General features: G+C 40.3%; 1 protein-coding gene and 1 long non-coding RNA gene across 2 annotated transcripts in view; both read right to left on the minus strand.

The window, feature by feature from the left end:
* The window catches only part of KCNB2 (potassium voltage-gated channel subfamily B member 2), a 371,601-nt gene extending 358,366 nt beyond the window's left edge, over nucleotides 1-13,235 (minus strand). Inside the window, 4 exon segments of the mRNA XM_032470052.1 lie at nucleotides 1,149-1,229; nucleotides 2,438-2,546; nucleotides 9,500-9,558; nucleotides 11,182-13,235. The gene's annotated coding sequence lies outside the window, so the exon portion shown is untranslated.
* A 26-nt stretch (nucleotides 13,236-13,261) lies between these two features.
* The window catches only part of LOC116660483, a 118,406-nt gene continuing 113,923 nt past the window's right edge, over nucleotides 13,262-17,744 (minus strand). The window contains exon 3 of the long non-coding RNA XR_004316034.1: nucleotides 13,262-14,626. This is a non-coding gene — a long non-coding RNA (uncharacterized LOC116660483). The remainder of the gene's footprint in view (nucleotides 14,627-17,744) is intronic.

Below are 17,744 nucleotides of genomic sequence, written 5' to 3' on the forward strand. Positions count from 1 at the left end.
AGGTCCTGGGTTCAATCCACAGTACTTCCATTACAAAAAAGAAGTGCCTTAAAAATCTGTCACCATCATCCTAGACATGACCACTTTTGTGATTTTATGTATACTAATATTCTAAAAGTCTAACGTGGCTCTTTCTTCTTTGTGTTGACTCTGCAGGAGGCAGATCACTTCCTAGTGCACCTTGTAATTTTGGAAAATGAGTTTGTTTTCCACAGGGATCATATTTCTCTGAGAACCGTGTGTATTTTGGGCTGAAGTTTGCTGAATAATGACTGTGTATTTGCTTCTGCCCAGTGCCCCAGGGGTTACCCCACATCAGGACTAGTTTTGGACATTAATTTTTTATTGTTGCAATGGTTCCCTTATTGTGCATTTGGTAAGATTCACAGGTACATGGCTCAGACTTTTTAATTCCTTCTTCACCCAGTTTCTTATTACTTCCCTGGGCAGAAGTATTGGCAGAGAAGTTTTTCCAGTTCAGCTTTTTGGAGGAGGCAGCCTTCCCGGAGCTCAGTTTTCTGCAGGTATCTCAGTTCTCGCTACATACCCTGGGGCCCTAAAGTCACATCTTCTACCCTGGCATGGAGATTAAAACCCCAGCTCTAGATCCTCCAGTCTATCTCTGATTCTGTATCTCTCTAGGATGCCACAACTCCAGCTTGTCAGTTCACAGCTCATCTCTTGATTTCCCCTTTTGCTTTAGCACTGGGACTTTCCTTCTCTTTCCTTCTAGCTTGGTCATGTGTTTTTTTCAAATTTGTTTATATTTCATTCCTTATTTCTATGAATTTATAATAATGAGGTTTTCTTTGTTAGTTTGGTCTGCCATAGTGACAAAACGTTACAAGGAAGAGTTATTATCAGACTTGTAACTCAAAGGATAAATTAAAAATAGGGATACTTCATATAGAATAATATCCCTTCAAAACTGACACAATTAAAAGTTTTGAACCTCAAAATGCTGTCCCCTAGCTCTCTGGCCAATTCGGTCATTCACAATAATGTACTCCTTTAGGGCTGTGGTTTTGCTAGCATTTACTATCCATCTACTTCAGAAATTTACATACAACACTTTATGATATAATGCATGTGTTGTCTAGATCTAAATATATATGAAGACTCATTTTATGATAAAGATAATACCTTACCTCAGTGAGGAAAGGATGGTCTGTTCAGTCGTGGTGATGGTATACCGTTACTTTCTTGTGGCAAAAAAGATAAACTCATACCTTTGAGAAAACAAAATTCAGAAAGATTAAAGGCCTGAATGTGAAAAAAAAAATTTAACTTAAAAATTACAGCAGTGCATCTCTTTGACATCAGATTAGAGAAAATTTTGAAAGCACTACCAAGAATATATAAAGAATACATCCAAATGAATAAGAAAAATAGAAAAATAGGCAATGGATATGAACAGACATTTCAGAGAACTGAAAACCCCAGTGGTCAATAACTGTATTAAAATGATTTCTATCTTTTGACATGTAGAATTGTAAGTGGAAGAGTTGGTTTTCAGTGCCACCTGGTCAAAGCAGAAGTTCTCTTTTGTCAATAGCAAACTATCATAAATATACACAGATAAATAAACAGTGTATAACTATGATTACAAAGACACTATGCAATTTTAGGGGATTTGGATAAAATAGAATTCATGAAAATTTTGTATTTTCACAGCACAAACCTATAGCAGTATGACAAACAACCAGAATGTGTATGAAGTCATATGTTTTATGTCAGACAATTAATAAGAAAAACAATTTGCAGTCAATTTTTAGAGGAAAGAATTTATTACCTTTCCATTTTCTCTACAGAAGATGATTTTTAAAAAGTAATTATCATATTAAGATGTGATTGAGTATGCAGCCAAGTAATGTAGAAGAAAAAATATTGTAGAAGTGGGTAGGGCAATTCATTAGTAATTTTATGCTATTATTTTCCTGGACTTTGTAATGCTTTTTGCATTTGTCAGCTTCAAAATTTTGGGATACATTGTGAACTCAGACTCTGTTCCATGGGTTCAGCCAGGAGCTGAGGTCCTCACTCTGATGACTCGGCCCCAACGTGGTGCTCTCAAGGGCTGAAGACCCCTGAGGTTTTGCCATGACTCACCACTGATCTCAGCTTGGCCAAACTGTCCCGCAGTCTCAAACGTGGGCTCCCTGTTCCCAGCGCTGTGAGCCCTCTGGCCAGGTAGGCTCCCCACCTGAAGGTGTACATGCAGCCCCCTGGGCTGCTTCCTCCCACACAGGATTTGAGTGTGGCTCTGGAATATTCCCCCAGCTCCCTCCACGATGCCACTTTCCTGTGCCAGCCAGTTAGGCTGATTTCCTCCCTCAGCTTTTGGCTTCCCTCTACCTAAAATGCCTTTCCACTCTGGGGCTTTGACCCAGAAAGGTAGGGTGAGAACACACAGGTGTCACAGGCGAGCCACACCCACCTTAGCCCCGTTCTCCTCTCCGGGACTCCCAGCTTCCTTTCTCTGCAGCTGTCGGGCTCTTCCCGAGGTGGCCGCTGTCACCCCCCGTCTCCGAGGCAATCCTGAAAGACTGGTTGCCAGGGAAAATGTTCCACAAGAAGAGAAATGAAAAACACCTCCTTTCAATCATTGTAAACTATTATCTTAGTTACATTTTATTTCAGTAAACAAATTCTGCACAATTGCTGCTGAGGGAGATAACTAATACATTGGGGACATAAAAGTTGTTTCTAAATATTTAAAAAGCCATCATATGGAAGAGACATTAAATTTGTTTTGGATGGTCCTGAAGGGACAAATTGGGACTCAAGGGCAGACTTGACCGAGAAGTGACTTGTAATTCAAAGGTTAAAAACTAACACTTTCATACGCCTTTTATTTATATGGGAAAAGTTTAACCTTGAACAGATTTGGCAATAAATTAATTTGGAAGGATATTTCGACACACATGACTACATTTTTTTAAACACAGGTTATCAAGTCACGTGGTAGAGATGCCATCGTGGCAAAATTGGGATGCTCACCCTTCACCCCTGCTTTGTGTGAGGTGGCTGCTGGGTGGCAGCCCAGATTTCACCTCAGGGTGTCAGAGAAACATGAATGGTAGGTCATTTCCTCTGGCTGGTGTATTAAATAAAGGCCAAGTATTCCTGTATGTGTACAAATTAGGTGTCAGCTTTCTGGCAGCATCAGCCAAAGCTGGAGAAATTGCTCCTCTACCCCTACCCCCCACCCCATCCCCAACTATTCATAATATATTTTCACCTTGTATAGCTTCTTTCAAATTTTAAGTTTAATACCAAGTACTCTTGGTATTAAATTTTGAAAAATGTCTCCAGTACAGCAATGTTGTGGGGAATACATTGTAAGTCAGCTTTGTCCGTGGGAAAAAAATTGAGGAAAGTGGTTACCTCTCCTTTTAGGTCACCAAAAAGCTACCCTTTCTTCCTACTTGCCTGGACACTCCTGCCACTGAATTATTCTTCTATGATGTCACAAATTTGAGCGATTATTTCTAGTTAAAATGATTCTACAGTATGTTTTATCTCTTTGGAATGAAGGATGGGAGAGGGCTTTCTCGAGGACAGAGTAGCTTTTGTTAGAAGATGAAGAGATCCAATCCCAAGGAGTGAGATAATTCCAGAATGAAAGAAGAAGTAAGCATTCAGAAACTAAAAGTGGGGAGTCTTGGTGGCGAGGGAAGAGTAGGGTTTGGGATACCATTTAGAAGAGATAGAAAGGGTGTGTGTGAGAGAGAAGGATGGCAAATTTAGGGAAGGAAGCTCTCAGGAGACGCTCAGGTCTTCAGGATTCCACAGAAGAGTCGGGGATTTCTCTCTTCTTCCTTGAGACCAGGGAGACGTGGTTGGACACTTCTGGAACATCACTGCCCTTCTTAACCATGAAGCAGAGGAGCATGACTTAAAACTTGAAAAAAGTACTGAATTTTTATGTAGATGTTTGCATTTTTAGAAAAGAATTATGGAAAATATTCCAGAAAAGTTAAACAAAAATGAAACCAGACCCTAATCACTCTTCATGTCCCCTAAGAGCAGGAAGCATCAAAGACAACCCTCACCAACTTCACCATTTTGCCTCTATTGCTAAAGACAGGATAATCTTGTTCCTAGACTTCTCCTCCCCCGTCCTCATGTAGAAACACAGAATGACTTGTTAAGAGTCGCTGTTTACTCAAGATCTAGTATGACTGTGATTGCTTCCCCACTGGATGCCCATTCATCTTTCAAGTCCAGCTGAATCGAAGCTCTTTGGTGAAGCCTTCCTTGATGTTGGCTGCAGTTTGTTTCTGTGCATCGATCTGCCAGTTAGATGGAGAATGAGCTGCATGTGGTCAGACGTGGTGGAAAGCAGTGTGTCTAGCATCCCTGTGAAATACGTGAATGAACATGTGGTAGTTTGTGGCAGGGATGTCAAGGAGAAGAAATCAGCAGCTACACTCGGTGGTTGCTTCTAAATACAGTGATTTAGTGTTTTCTCTATATCTCTAAGTTTTACAGAAATGCAGAAGCCAATAGCCTTACAACTGGGTTATCACTTGGCCTAATGAAATTTTTATAGTCTATTGAAATGAGAGAAGGAGAATGAAAATAAAGGGCTCCAGTTTTGAAAAGATCTCACCAATAAGCCAGAAATGTATCTAATTGCCTGTCTACTATCACTTGTTAGTATTTATATCCATATTTAGACATATATGGGTGTACATATTTGTATGTATGTTTATATGATTCATATGATTTATGTGATTTTGTTTATATGATTTTGGTTCCCTATGTATGTGTGGGTGAGGAGCATAAGTGTAAGGAAAGCCCATTCATTCCCACACTTACTTACCTAATACATGCTAAATGTTCGCCATACTCCAGTCCACATCTGACATTCTGGTTGGCTCTTTATATTATGTACTGATAGTTTTTTTTTTTAATTAGCTGAAGTCCACAATTTATTCAGATTTCCTTAGTTTTTACCTAATGTCCCTTTTCTATTCCATCCAGGATGCTATGTAACTTTCAGAGGTCAGGTTCTTTCTGGCTGGGACAGCTTCTCAGACTTCCCTTATTTTTAATGATATTGAAAGTTTTGAGGAGTACTGGCCAGGTATTTAGTAGAATGTACTTCCATTGGGATTTTTTCTGGTGTTTTTCTCATAATTAGTCTTCAGTTATGGGTTTTGGGGAAGAAGACAGGAAAAGGGATCAAAGAAGACCCACAGACAAAAAGCACCACTCCCATCACAGACCATCCCTATGATTTATCACTGTTAATGTTAGTCTTGGGTCTTGACCGAGGGGGGGTTGTCGAGTTTCTCCACCGTAAATCTACTCTTTCCTCATCTTTCCATCCTGCACTCTTTGGAAGGCAGTCACCCTGTGCAGCCCACACTTAAGGAATGAGGAACTATGCTCCACCTTGAGGGTGGAGAAGTTATATAAATTATTGAAATTCTTCTGCAGGGAAGGTTTGTCTCTTCTCCGCATTTGTCTGTTTGCTTATCTATCAATTACATCAGTATGGACTCACAGATATATACTTTCTACTTTAGGTTATAATACACTACTATATTTTGTTGCTTAAATTGTCGCAGCTTTGGCCATTGGGAGCTGTTTCAGCTGACTCCTGAGCCCCTTGGACCTGTTCATCATTGGTGGTTGTTTTAGTACTTGCTTACTTTCTGGCCCTATAAGATGCTCCAGGCTCATTTTGTACATCTCTTGCTCCAGTTCTCTAATCAACGATTTCTCCAAGGACCCCTGGTTCTTTTTATCGGAGAATGCTACAGAAATCAAGGTCTGGGCACTAGGTGTGCTTGTTGCTGCTGGAGTGGTGTTATCTCTAGGCCCCCTCAGTTGGCCGAGCCAGGAAATACCAACTGGCATAATGATCCCCGTATTTGTATCTATCTATATATACATTTGTATTTATATTAAGCCTAACAGGAGTTCATACTGATGTTTCCAATTCTAACCTATTTCCACTTGGATCATTCTAGCCTTCTCTCCTTCCTTGTCTGAAACGTCCCACTCCAACAGAGAGAAACCTGGCTCCCACCTTCTGCCATCCATTTACTTAATTGTCCAATTCCAGTACACATGCATAGTGGTTTCAGATTATAGGCTTTTACTAAAGAAAGTTGAAGCCAGTTATTCATTCCTAAGTGCCATTATGGACTGCCCATAGTAACAGCAATGGGCATCTATCTACTATTATTAGTGCCATTTAGAGAGTGTTAAGAAAATTAAAATAATCATCAAATATTTGTCTTACATGTAAATGGATTCTGTTCAATTCTACAAACATTTGCAAAGAGGCATCCATATTGATAGGTACTGAAGGCGGCGTGGGTACAATGAGGGACCCTTTAGAAAAAAACAGCACACGGTGTAAGCAGACTGAGCGTCTACTGTGCTTCAAGCCTCATTCTGTGTATTGGGGCAACAAAGATGAGAAAGATCCAATTTAAAAGTTTAAATGTAGTGGAGCAGACAGATAAGAAGCCAGCAGAGAACTAGAAAGAGACACACAGGCAGAGCCTGGTAAGTATTAAAACACTTGTTTAAACAAAGGGGAAGGCGAGAGAGCTTTATACTGGGGAAGACAGAGAAGGCTTTACAGAGCTGATATTTGATCTGGGCCTTGAATACACGTCAAAATTCATAAGAAATAGAGAGAGAGAGAGGTAAAGAGGCTCCTCGGTCAAGGGAACAATACACACGAAGGCACAGAGGCGTGAAAGTGCACATTGCTCTTAGAAATTTCTCAGTATCCCACTTACCCTAATAATATCCGATCGCCACTTAGTGACATTATTTCCTGGTAAACCATAAATATAAATGACTAATGGAGGTTTATGCTTTGGAAACACAGTGACATTTATAACACCTGCACTATTTCCAGTGTGGGACAAATGGTGCAGAAGTGAGTTGCTAATAGCATCCTCAGAGAATTAGCTCCTTAAAACAACAGACAGGGAGATTATGCCCGAGGAAGCGATGGAATAATTAGCTTCTGTGATCTCTTGGGTCTAATGGAACAAATCGCTTCATTTTTTAACTTGAGATTAGCCCAATGACTAAAGCATAAGTTTAAAATGTCATAATATTATTACATCTTTTCTGAGCATATGACCCTAAACACTGTATAATCTCCTCCAAGGTTATATGAAAATGGGGAATTCTTTTCTTTTTATGTGTTAAAATAGCTATCACCAAAATTTTATTCATCTTTGTCTGTTTGGGTCTATCACACTAAGTAACTTGTTTTGTCCTGTTTTTACAAAAGTAACCTGCATCCCTCTTAATGACATTATGCTCGCATATTCCTTCTCTTCATGGTGGTCATCACCACAAACAGTTTTCCTATTGTATCACTGGAGGACCCATCAGCATTCTAAAACCAGAGCCGCGTACTATAAATACTGAGAATTCTTTACAACATCAACTCAAATCAAAAGTGATTTTGGTGCAAATACCATCAATAATTTCAACTTCACTCCAAAATATTGGATTTAAACCTAGGACATTCAATAGTATGGGGCCTAGGGGTCCTGAATTCAAGAAACATAAGACTGACTTTAAGCCTCCAATACCTTACCATCTTCCAGGAAACTACTCAGCCACTTGGTGACAAGCTGATTACCCTGAAAAGATTCTGTCTTGAAAAGGTCAACACTTTTGTCCTTATGGGAATTGAATCATATTCCAGCTATGAATTTTCCTTTTCTCTAGGCACTATTTTAGCCTGCATCATGCTAGGATTATAGAGTATTTGATTTACTGACGTAGACCCTATGTATCATTGCCTCCAAATTTTACAGCAAAAAAGTACATCAATGGGCAGATAATCATGGGATCTACTGGTCAGAGTATATACAACATTTAGAAGTGCTAGTCTAACAGATATTTATATTAACAGTTTATTGTTTCAAAAATGTAAAAACTGGCCTTTGATACCCTTAGCTCCTGAGTTCCACCCACTTCCACTCAATAATTCTACTTTTGAGAGCTCCATCTTAAAGTAATATGAAATACAGATTAAAACTTATGTAAAAATTTTTGTCATAGCATTGCTGACAACAGTGAAAAACTGTAACATTACAAGGTCCAAAATCAGGAAAATGAATAAGTAAATTAGTGTATGATGGAATATTTGCAATCATTAAAAATATTTTAACCAACAATATTTCAGGACATAGGAAAATGCTTATCTTATGATTTCAAAGGGAAAATGCTTAACATAGTTAAGAAATTTTTAATTAAAAAATAAAATAGGAAAATGACTTGGCCTGGCAGATATCAACATTAATTATAAAGCTGTAGTCATTAAGGCAATGCAGGATTTATGCAAAGATCTACAAATAGCAATGAAAACAATAACAGCTAAAAGTTTTAAGCTCTTACTAACCATCCTGATCAAAGTAGCAGATAAGTATTAACTCATTTAATCCTTGTAACAGCAACAATAAGAAATACATACTAGTATTATCTGCACAGAGAGGCTGAGCGTCTTACCTCTCTGGAAACCGAATAAAGAACTTTATTTGTATATACATAAAGCGGTAAATACTAACTAACCTACCAATTCTATCTGAAAGGATTAGGAGATGCCTCAAAGTTGACTCCTTAAGTATGGATGAGATTTTTCAGGGAGTACATTTAAAAGAGATGGGTGTGGGAAGGGGTGAAGTAATTTTATGTAGAGAATAGCATGAGCAAATATAAATGTCTTTGGTCATTCAGTATGGCTGTCCCATCAGGGGTGAGGAGGAGTGGGCTGGAGCAGTAAGTACACAGGACTGTAGTGCGGAGACTCTTACCTTTCCATCAAGAAACTTAGCACTTTATTTTTATGCTGAGCATTTCTAAGACACATTTCACAGAGCCACAGTATTACCTTAATCATTGTCACTGCCTTTTTCTTCAAGAAGAAAGAGAAAGAAAGGGAACTGGGGTTGGTTATGGGGCTTGAAGGGAATATTGACCACTAATAACAGCCAACAAGGGAAGTCGCCAAGTATGTGACCAATAACTAGGACAAGATTTATTTATTTATTTTTAATGTGAAAGAATTTTGTTTTTTAAATTTTCATTGAGATATCATTGACATGTAATAGATTACTTTCAGGTGGACAAAATAACGATTTGATATTTGTATACATTGCTAAATGATCACAACAATAAGCTAGGTAATATCCACAACCATCCGTAGTTACACACATAGAGTGTTTTTTAAATATAAGAGGGAAATTAAAAAGAACTCAATGTTATTCAGAGGAATAAATAAATTATGGTGTAGTCATATAATGAAATATTATCTTGCAGTTAAAATCCATGAGAAATGCATTCACTTTTGACAATAAGGATAGATTAAAAAAATAGTCTGAATGAAAAAAAAAAAAACCTTAATTGAAGAGAGCTTTAGAACAGTATGGTAGCATTTATGCAAAAATTTTAAAACCTCAAAATAATATCATACAAATGTGTATATAACAAAAATATAAAATATTACCTTGAAGAATGTGTGCCATTTTTGAAAGTGGCTGGCTCTGGGGACAGAAGGAAATGGAGCTGGGGAGAGAGAATTTAAAATACTTCAGTTTTATTTATAATATGCAAAAAGCCACAAACATGAATTGGACAGAGGTAAACTAAAATGTAATAATAGGAAGTGACTGTGGAAGGTGGCACCTTGGACAATATTTTTCCTACTCTTTATATTTCTGTCTATTTTTCAAATTTTCTAAAATGACCAAGTATTACTTTTATGGATGTCCCCCTGTTATATTTTAATCATCCATGTTATAGGAACCATCATGGTGGCCTCCATTTTAGAAGAGCAGCTGGGTAGCGGTGAGCACGGGATATAAGGAAAGCCCCGTCACTGTGCTCCATGTCCTTCTCTAGTTAGGTGAAAGCCAATGGGCTTGAGGAGAGAAGATAATTTAAGATGCTCTGACTTCAGCAATGCTTATGATTCTCCCCTTGTTTTGTGCTCAGTGCATTGAGAAAAGGTCATCTAGAGTCATGGTTCTCATTAGTTTTCTCAGGGTCATATCCAGGTTAATAAACTATCTGAGTGAATCACCAATGATTGTGTATATAATTAATGTTCACAGTCTGTTTTTAGCCATGTTCAAAAATAAAGCTTTTTGGTACCCTTTCTAAATGCATTATGCCCTATTTTTTTTTTCTTTTCTTGAAATCTCACTCTTCCACACTTAGATCTCTTAAACCAGTTTCCCTGTTTCTATATGCCTTCTTTCTCATTCATCATTTTTAAGACCCATCAAAGCAAAAGGCAGCATGTCACAATGCGAGGAACATGGAATTTGAAATTAAAAGCCATGGAGCCGAGTGCAGGCTCTGCTTCTAATTATTTGCATGACTGAGCAAATGACTATCTTTCTGAGCTTCAGTTTATCTCTAAGCTGGATATTGTATCACCTGGACCTCAGGTGAGTGACCTCAGCAGAATACCCAGATCGTGGGTGTCAATGTGATCTGTAAACTAGCAAATGCCAAAGCCAAGGTTTACCAGCTTTCGTGGACTAAATGGGTGGCTCCAGGGTGTCCCAGAGGGAGGGTCTAGCCATGTCTTTGACAATCAATGAACCAAAAGATTTGTAGCTGGGTGTCCTTTGCAACAAATTACTAATCACTCTGTGAGCACGCACCCAGGACACACTGCTGCTCAGATGACCCGTGACCACCAAAATCCATTGAGCAGGTCAGTGGCACTGACAGTCATTTTTTAAAGCTTTATATTCTTCTATTCTTGGACTTCTTGACCCACATCCCATGGAGTCAATTGCCTACTGCCACAGTCCAAAGCCAGTGGAAATGTGGCAAAATTAACAGTCTTTCATTCATTCATTCAATTTTAAATTGAATTTTAAAAAGCCTTTTCTTATGCTCCAGGTGCTTTTCCTTGTGGAAAGAAACAGACAATACACCCAACCAATCAGGAAATTATATAAGTTGTTAGAAGGCGCTATGTGCTATACGATATAAGGGTAATAAGGCAGGGGGAAGGCTAGGGAGAAAGGGCTGGACTCTACCTCTCAATAGGATGGAGTGGAGGCCTGGAGAATGAGCCTCACAGACCTCCAGCTATAGAGAGTGTGGCTTTGTTTCTTCTGCTGCTGTAATGAGTTACCCCGAACGTTGCAGCTCAAAACAGCACATACGTACTATCTCACAGCTGCTGTAGGTCAGAAGCCTTGGGCTGGCGTGGCCGGTTCCTCTGCTCTGGGTCTCACTGGGCTGTAATTAAGATGTGGGCAGGCCTGGACTCTTCTCTGTGGACTCTGGAGGAGAATTTGCTTCCCAGTGCACTCAGGTCTTTGGCAGAGTTGGTTCCTTGCAGTTGTAGGACTGAAGTCGTTTCCTTGCTGGCTGCCAGGGGAAACGTCTCTCAGCTCCTACAGGCCCACCTGAATTCCTGCAACAGCACTGCGAGTCCTTCTCATGCTTTGAATTTCTCTGACTTACCCTTCTGTTACAGGTCTTCTGCCTCTAGCAGGAGAAAGGTCGTTGCTTTTAAGGCTTCATGTGGTTAGACTGATCTCTTATCCAGGATAATCTCCCTATCTTATGGTCTCTAACCTTAATTATATTCGTAAAATCCCTTTGTACTATGCAATGGAACATTCACAGATCCTAGGGATGAGGCTGTGGACATCTTTGGGGGGACATTATATACACTACCAAGTTCAAGGGCACCAGGAGCTGCATTAAGGAAGCACATTCCTGGGACACATGGGATCCTCTGACAGCTGACTTTGGCTTGAGGACAACCTGAGGGCTTTTCCAAACCTTCCTCAGTCTGCATGGCATTCTGGGATGCTCTCATCCAGCCTTTTTTTCCCTCCCCCTCACTGGGGTCAATTCTTGCAACACAAGAATTTCCCCTAATAAAATCCATGCACATAATATTGGTGTCTGCCTCTTGGAAGTCCTGGACTAACAAAAGAGGTACCACCAGTGGAGAAAGGCATCTGGGCTTGGTTTACCTACCACCTAGCAGCAGGCAGAGAAGTTCCTGTACTTGTTGGTAAGAAAGACACCAACAGTGCCTGACACAAGATAGCAGCCCCATTGCTAAAGATTTCACTGGGGGTGGCCTGGAGCCATGTCCTGATGGGAATGAGAACACTGTGGCAGGTGTAATATAAAAGCATTTGTTAAAAATCAGGGGAGCAGTGCCTACAAAGACATCAGAATTGACAGTTACTGCTAAGCTGCAGTCACGCTCTACAGAAGGAAAACAAGAAAGCGAGGCTGTCAACAAGTGTGACAGTCATAGGGCCTATACGGTGGCTTATAAGGAGGCTTCTCTGTCCTAGAGTGGCAGGGAAGACACAACTGAGGGCAGGCTGAAGGTCTAATTGTCAGACTTGCAGGGAATTTTGAAAGCTCAGCCAATGCAGGTCTGCTATGCAAAGGTCAGGAGATCCTGAAACAAACATGGGATGGGGACATCTTTATGGATGCCTCTGAGGTTGCTGACCTTACCGCATCCCTTCTCCCAGACTCTGTGGGCTTGCAGATGTAGCCCACTCTTCCCTAGTGAAAACTAGCCCTTCAGCTTTGCTGGAAGATGCTGCCAAGGCCTCTGCCCCACAGACCACATGGTCTCAGACACCTCCACCCCAACCTCCTCCCCTCGCTCCTAGCCTCAGGGCCAGGCTTGCATCACAGTCTGGTGATTCTCTCAGCCTTCCCGAGATGTCTACTGAAAATTCCCTAAAAGGTGTTTCCCCTTAAAAGATCCTTGCACATCTGACCCCTTCTTGAAGTCTGCTTCTTGGAGGATCCAGATAAAGAGAGGTGGTTGAGGAAGGTCTCAGTGGGAAGGTGACATTTGTGTCAAGACATGCGCTGGGTGGAGACAGCTAGCCACGAGGGAATAGGGGGTGGAGGAGAATAGCCCAGGTGAGGAAAGAGCAGTAGCAAAAGCCTTGGCGGAGCCTTCCCTGCTGTAATCAGGGACACCAAGAAGCCAGTGTAGCTGGGGACGAGGTGGTGGGGACCAGTAGTAGCAGGCAAGGTCAGGGAGGTAGGTTAATTGGCTGCCTTTTAATCTGAGTGGCAAGGAAAGAAACTGCAGAGTTTTGATCAAAAGAATTATATGATCTAACTTAAGTCTTAAAAGGCTCTTTCCTGCAGCTGCTTGAGAATTAGACTGCAGGAGGCCAAAGGCAGAAGCAGAAATATCAAGGTCTAGGTCAGGATGATGGAATTGGCCAAGGGTAGAAGCAGTAGAGGTGACCAGAATCTGGAGGTATTCTGAAGGGAGACACAATAGAATTTTGTGAAGGACTGGGTGTGGGTAGTGACAAGAATGCAGATTTTATGAATAAAAATGGAGAAGAGAGCAGTTGCTTGAGGAGGAGCTTGGGAGTTTGGGACATGTTAAGTTTGAGACATTTATTCATCACATACGTGGAGATGTCAAGCAGCTGTTGGATGTATGAGTCTGGTGTCCAGCAGAGAAGTCTGAACTAGAGGCATAAATTTGGGAGTTGTTGGCAGTAAGACAGTATTTAAAGCCATGAAACTAAATGAGCTCACCAAGGAATGACTGTGGATAGCAAAAATGTGTAGTTAATAAATTCGTATGAGAGCAAGATACTCACACCTGAATATCTAGGTTCAAAAAGCACCAGAACATCTATGTGTCTTTCTCTATAGTTGAATTTCTATGATTCAAATTCTAAACCTATTCACTGTACATCTCTGCATAAGAACCAGTGGAATTTTTTTTCTTACCTCCAGCTTTCCTAATTGATTAACAAATTGAGAGCCTAAGATATTAGTGAGTAAAAAAGATTTTTTTTTTTCACAAATTACCCATAGAACTGAAACCTCATGTTAGGGCTAGAAGCTAATTTCCTTATTAGGTTCATTTCTGTGTATATTTTATACCTAAATTATATTCATCAGTATTTTCCATTTTCTTCCATTTCTGCTGTATTAAGACTAAAATAAAATCTATTTTCTTTACTCTGCATATTTAAAAATTGTGTTAACTATTTTCAACTGAACAGTCTTCACTGAATTCCTGGAGGGCAATTTTCCACAGAACAAAGCAAAAGAAATTTCCTTATTTCCATGACTGGAGAAGAGAGTTACTCGGGGACTATAATCTTCCTGGACTGCAGGGGCGCCTCGAGGCAGCACGGCTAAGGGAGCCCTTCAGAATTCTATCTGAAAGTTATGATTCATTGAGTATTTATGTTTATCACGTATCGAAATTCTTTCACTTAACCCTTGTAATAATTGAGAATGATGAACCATATTGTCACCCCCTTTTTACAGACAGGAAATTAAGGCACAGAGAGGTTAAGTAACTTTCTCTAGAAGGCATAATTAGGGAAAAAAGGCAAGGGCCATTGGTTCTCAAAGTTCAAGTTCTTTCATCATTCCATATTACATAGTCTTAGTGCTCAAAGAAAAGTGTTGAAACAAAGACCTTAGGTCTAAGTAGTTATTAGAGAATGTACAGGACATGTGGTCCAATGGTTTCATTCTGGGTCTTCAGAGGAGGTGTCTGACGGTGCCCAGGAGGCTGCAAAGTCTGCATCTTGAGAGTGAAGCTACAGCACCTCTGGGATCCAAAGACTCAGCCCGGATACTGCAAGGAAGTAAACAAAAATAAACACAGATGAACAACAAAAGCAAAAAAACACACAAAAAACCCCCACAAAAAACAACTAGTCAACACAGGAAGGAAAACACTAAATTCTAGAGACCGAGTTTAATTTTTTCATCTCGATGTGTCTTGGTAAGCAGAACATAAACTTGTCATAAAGCATCAGACATTGAAAAGGAAATTAAAAAAAAAATAAGTATTGCCATTTATGTACAGGATAATCAAATGATCTTCTCAACAAGCCTGTAAGTTTTCCTTCAGGGAAGACTCAGCAAGCCAGTGTTTATGGTGACTGCATTTTGATACAGACTAAAACACATCTTCCACAAATATGCGCTGTATCTCTTTGTGTTTTCAAAATAAAAAGAGATGATTAGTGTTATACCGAATGCCTTCATGAAAGGCAATTTTAATCTCTGCATGTAAAATGTTTGGACAATAAAGAATGAATATGCTATTTTCTGAAATGGTCTTCCTCTTTCCATCCATATGGATGACAGGCTAGCACGTGGTGCTCAGTACTTCATCCTTCCCTGACCTCCATCCTTCATGCTCGTTCAGCCATCTTAGTTCCATCTTAGCCTTTTCACTCTTGAGCCACCTCTTAGAGTTCAGGCTTTGAACCATCACTTCTGGTCCACCCTGTCTCACATTTCTTTGTCCCTATTACATCTACTCAATCTTTGCTAATTATTTCAGGCTGTCACTCCATTCTACTTTCACTTACCTCCCTCCTCAACTAGATTTCATGGTTAGATGGAACTAAGTTGCAATCATTACCACCCAAGATTCTTCAGATTTTAACTTTCCCTTCCTCTTCCTCCAACCTTCCCTTCTTCCTTGTCTTAGATTCTTGTTCCCCCACACTGCCCCCACTAGCCTGTGTAACTTCTGCGGTCTACTTCCTCTTCTGTTCTTTAGGTTTCTAGTTTCCGGAGAACAGACACCATAAAACCTTGCTGATTAGGTACCTTGTTTGACTGCTACCTATGAAGTACTGATTAATTTTATAGCTATATAAAATTATTAAGTAATTAAATGTACAATCTCTCTCCAAGATATTTTCCTAAGGAAACATTCATGCATAGCCTCTCCATGTGCTGACCACTCTCCTGAGCACTCAGATGGTGAAAATTAGCATTGCAGACTGCACTCTATGCCCTCAACCAAGGAGTCAGAGCTCCCCACCCTGGAAAATGCAAAACCCTCGGCTGAGTGTATTTATGTGAAATGTACTACATGAGATGTGCTCTGTACCCCATCTGGGCTTCCCTTTTGGCCATTTATGTGATGCTTCATTGAACCATTTCAACATACAATGACTGACAAAGGTGTACAATTGATAGTGAAATTCCTGCAAATGAGCAGAGGGAAAGGATCATGCTGGTTTTTTAAAGCGAAAGTTTTAGTTTTCCTGAAGCATAAGACAATTGTGTAAGCAGAATGTCTTTGATTTTAAATAACAGAAAATCCTAGCTCAAAGTGGTTTAAATAATAAAGAGACACATCTGACCTCACCTAATTGGAGGATAGGTTTCAGAGTTGATACAGTGACTCAGTATCATAAAGAACATTGATTTTTTCCAGTCTCTTTCTCTGCCTCCCCTAGATTAGCTTTGCTCTTAGGTTGTCTTGTCTCATGACTGTAAGACGGCAGCAGTGGTTGCCGAGATAATTAAGAGACAGCAACACTCAGAGACAGTAACGGACTCTTTTCCAGGGCCTCCTTCTGGCAGTGAGCAAAGCTTTCCCTAAAAACCCCAATGGTATCACCATCACCCGGTGTGGCTACCATGACCGGTTACAAGTTACCATTTACCTTTAGAGTTGGATATGGAGAAAAGGTTAGATCCTCAAGCAATTCTAAGGGTAAATCTTAATTGGCTCTAAGTCATGTGTCCCTGGGAGTCGTGATCCATTATTTCTGGTTCCAGGTGTGAGGATTCTAGCTCTAGTGACTCCTCTTGCTACTTCTGTGCCCTTCATTGGTGCACAGGAATCAATTTTGCTGCCACAAGACCCATGGGGCCTGAAAATACATTATGTGGCTTTCTGAGATCCTATCTGCCTGCAGTTCTCACACCCACAAAGTCATCATCCTATTTTTGCTCTATCCTGAGTGGCCCTCTCTGCTGAGACACACCATAGAGCCATTTCTCTCCTGTTGTTCCACTCCACTCCTGCTGATCTATTCAGGAAGAGATGCTCCAGTCTTCTCTACTCTCCATCCTGCAAATCCATCTGGACATTGTGTTATCACTTGCTTTCCTCCTTCCTTTCCTCTGCTCTCCCAGAGCTCAGTCTAAATGGCACAGAAGTTGACCAGTATCTAAACTCCCTTTTCTCTGATTTCCTTCCTGCTCCCACCCTTCCTACTTTGGGAATCTTCATATGTTATTGGTGGAAAGGCATGCTCTGATTTGTTATGATTTTGTATCACCATTTTCTGCACCTAGTCTTACAAAATTTAAAGTGCACATGGGTGTTTAGGAGAAGGACCACTTAAGACCGAATGATGGAAACTTCAATAGCTTTATGAAGAAGGTTTTTGAGAGGAGAGCTAAGGATGAGTAGTAATTTTCAGGAATATTGAGGTAGGAAGGCAAGGTATGGGGAGAGAATGTCCAGGGAGAGGGTCCTTCGTGGGCAGGTGTGAGATCATGAGGTATTCTGGAACTAGCGCTGGTGGGAGATGAGGCCAAGAAGGTAGGCAGAGGCTTTGGCAGCAAGACATTGATAAGACATTTTGATCTTATCTTTTGGTGTGATAAGGAGCCACTGAAACACTTAGAACTAGGGCCATGACATCGTCCAGACTGTGTACTATAAAAAGTTCTCTGGCAGCAAATTGAAGGGATGACTGGAGATGGGTAAAATCTGAAGCAGAGAGACCATCAGAAAGTTCTCATTGTTCTTCCATAAGAGAAAACTGACAAGGGCCTACAATATGTTAGTAGTAGGAAAATGGTGGTGGTGGGGTGGATATAAAAGGAAGAACTGATAGAAATTGATGACTGGTTCAATACAGAGTGAAGGGAAAGGACAATTTTAAGATGACACCCAAGTCTCTGGCTTCAGTAAGCAGAAGATGTTATATAAT

This window comes from Camelus ferus, chromosome 29 (assembly GCF_009834535.1).
Source record: "Camelus ferus isolate YT-003-E chromosome 29, BCGSAC_Cfer_1.0, whole genome shotgun sequence".
Classification (NCBI taxonomy): Eukaryota; Metazoa; Chordata; class Mammalia; order Artiodactyla; family Camelidae; genus Camelus; species Camelus ferus.